We start from the raw sequence: 3,454 nt of genomic DNA on the forward strand, positions 1-3,454 counted from the left end.
TTCCTGTAATCACATAATTGCCACTGTGTGTCATTTGAAATCCCTAGCCTCCTTTGAAATTCCTTTCATTTTTCCCTCCACTCTCTCGCACTTCCTCTCTGACTCTTCAATTTAGCCACTAGCTCACTTCCATGGCTTGAGGTTAGTACAACACACTGTGTGGTTTCATACGCATGATTGTACTTTAGCATAGAAGAAGACCTTTCACCACTGTTATTCAACATTCGAAGACATAAACTCACGCACTAATCACTACTACACAAATCACACATACATAGTTGCAAGAGAAAGAGAGCGAGATTCTGATGGCGACTCTGGATTTCGACGTGCCTATGGTTCCCGCCGGTGAGCCCTCGAGTAGCGCCGATCCTTCTTCCAAGAAGCCCAAGCACTTCAAGATCAAGAAGTGAAACGCCGTCGCTCTCTGGGGTTGGGGTATTTACTTTTTTCTCCCTCCTTAAACCCTAATTTTTCCGATTCTTTTTTTTTTTAAATTCACTTTTTCATTGTTTTTTTTGCAGACATCATTGTCGATAACTGTGCTATCTACCGGAACCACATCATGGATCTCTGTAAGAAATTTTACTTTTTCCAATTGAAAATAGTTCTTTGATTTGAAGCGTTTCGTTCTGCTTCTTGAAAATTCTAGTTCACTTATTTTAGGCATCGAGTGCCAAGCCAACCAGGCTAGCGCCACTAGCGAGAAATGCATTGTGGCATGGGGTATGATCCAAGCCTCTCTTGTTTCTAATTCGATTTTATGTAAAATAGCTTTTAGAATCCTTTATGCTTATCTGTCTTCTTATTAGGGTTGAAGAAGATAAATATAAGGTGTTGGAATATTATAATTTTAATTTAAATATATATAGAATTTATAGTTAAAATATTTTTTTAGTTAGAGTGCTTCAGTCTCAGTTGCAAGGTAATGTGTTTGGAGTTGTTGTTCGTAATTAGAGGTTAACTTGTTAGTTCAATGCTCAAAGTGTGTTAATCATGAATATTTTGTAAATTAACTATACTTCCCTTACATGCTTTATTATTTGATTCAAAACCATTGTTTGAACACATTAAGTTATAATCTTAAAGGAACACAACTTTTTTATCCTCCGATTCTTCCTGGTGCTGTTTATGTATCTTATGTTGTGTAAGGTTGTTATTGGGCTATGGTGGCTGCTATTTTCTCCTTGATCTTGTTGAGTGAGGAAAATGGTGTGATTCATTCTTAAGGTTAGGTTTGGATGTAGTTGCTGGTCTGAGTTAATCTTTTAATATTTCTTTGTTTAATATTATCTAGGACACTGATTTTTCCTCCTTTGTTGTATTTTCCCCTTTTTTATATCTTTTTTCATTTCTTCAACTAAATCAAATTCAATATCTTATGCATACTGTAGCACTACACTCTACACTTAGTGTTTTCTTTCTATTTGGCTCCTTAACCTTGTGGCCACTGCCTCTGCTTCACTCACATTGATGTGGCTTTTCAGGTTACACTACTAAAAAAAGGCTTTTTACGACACCTAATTTACGACGGTTGTACAAGGAACCACTTTAGAAAGTGGTGCAGTGGTATTTTTGTAATTATTGTATAACAAATCGCATTTTACTACGCACATTCTAAGGCGGTTATTGAAAACCACCTTAGAATGTTATGCGTTATAAAATTTATGCCACTTTTTAGTAAAAAACCGTCGTAATTGTAAAATTGTAAAATAAAAAAAGCAAAACCGCGCACTGTTGCTTACCTAGCGCCACACTCCAGTCCTCCCCTCCAAACCCTCCCCGCCACACACAAAACCTAAAGCGTAGATTACTCACTCGGCAAAAGAGAAGCGTGGATGGTTAATTTGGACGGTGGGTGCTTCATCGATGGTAGTGACCTGTGCGTATTGTGTCATACCATGGATCCTCCAAGGAAGAAGAAAAAAGGACGATACGACATTGCAGAGGAGGCTCGTAACAAGGAACACCCGGTTCCAATAGGCCACGATGTCGCTGTCTTGGATCTGAAAACGCCATAAGATCTGGAACGCATGCTCCTCCTTCTGACTCACCTGGAATGCGAACTGCACGTTCACGGACTACGCCAGCTCGGCGAGTCTCAGCCCGATCTCACAGAGATTGTCGCAGTTTTCCATCGAGGAAGTCCCACGCCGGTGAGCCTCAGCAGTGGCGGTTTGTCGGGACGGAGTGCCAGTGCCTGTATCAGCACTGGCCACTAGAGCCCTTGCACGAGGTTGAAGTCGATGACATGGACGCAATCGTAGCCGTTGAAGGCCTCTAAGATTGTTTGGTTCACGGTGAAGTGTGCGAACTTCAAGTAAGGACACGCTTCGTGGTAGTTGTGGTAGAGAATGTCGTTCTCGTAGGTGGATGATGACGTTGGAAGCGTGTTCGAGATGCGGCGGCATAAGGCATCGAACCACTAGCGAGTTCTTCTTCTTCGCAAAATTCATATGCGAACAAGGGTTTGATCTCTCTTTCTCTCTCTCTCTCTCTCTTTCTTACTTGTTTATTTAATTTTGTGTAATTTTACGAGGTTGAATTTGAGTTGATGTGCATTTTTTGTGTGTTTTGTGCAGAGGTAGGAATTCACGCTCCTGCATTCTCGGACCGTTAGGATTCCAATTGTGGTTTGTGAATTTCTTCTGTGTTGTTTGAATTTGTAATCGGTGATGAACCCGTTTGTTTAGGGTTTGGCATGATTTTAGGTTTGTGTTTGATAACTCAGTTTTTGTGTGATGCTAATTCTCTTACTTATGTGCTTGGGCAGCCTAAATATATCTTGTATTCTGCGAAGAAGAAGCTGAGAGAGGTTGAAGATGGTATGAGCATATTTTGGTTCTTTACGTGTCCTCATTGTTAGTTTTCTTTAGGAGAATATGTGGATCAAAAAAACCTTTTTATTTTGATTGGCAGGGAGGAGATGATTTTGATTAGAATGCTGATGATGAGCTTGAAATTGAGAACTATAACTCTTCATCTTCATGTTTAACCCTTCCTAATGGGGATGTTGGAGAGGTAAACTTTTAGACACTTTATTCTTTTTCTTTGTGTTCTGAGTGGTTGAATATTAAGAATTCAGAGGATATATAACAAGAAAGTTTAAGATAATGCAAATACTTTGTCTTTGACAAGAAAGTTTAAGAATTCAGAGGATATATAACAAGAAAGTCAAGCTCATATTTAAACGCCAAACTCACTCAGTATTTTTCTGAGATAGGAAAAGATAAAAATAGGCTTAATATATTTTTTCCTGATCACAAACTTTATTGGTGAATTAAGAATGCTCTACCCGATTTGCCTTCCTTTTCCTCTGCTATTCAAATTAAGGTCAATCTTCTTTTTCTCATATTGGTGCTAATAGATCATTAAATTCATGATCATGACTGATAGTTTTTTCCTCTTATACGGTTAAAAATTTGACATACTAAAACCTTTGTTTATACCTATCTAG

General features: G+C 38.7%; 1 long non-coding RNA gene across 1 annotated transcript; it reads left to right on the forward strand.

Annotated features, from left to right (window-relative positions):
* The first annotated feature begins 2,574 nt into the window (after positions 1–2,574).
* LOC114398306 lies at positions 2,575–3,168 on the forward strand. Its single transcript, XR_003663573.1, has 3 exons — positions 2,575–2,630; positions 2,771–2,822; positions 2,917–3,168. It is a non-coding gene; the product is annotated as an uncharacterized LOC114398306 (long non-coding RNA).
* Positions 3,169–3,454: the final 286 nt, after the last annotated feature.

The sequence above is a fragment of the Glycine soja genome, chromosome 19, assembly GCF_004193775.1.
Source record: "Glycine soja cultivar W05 chromosome 19, ASM419377v2, whole genome shotgun sequence".
NCBI classification, from domain to species: domain Eukaryota; kingdom Viridiplantae; phylum Streptophyta; class Magnoliopsida; order Fabales; family Fabaceae; genus Glycine; species Glycine soja.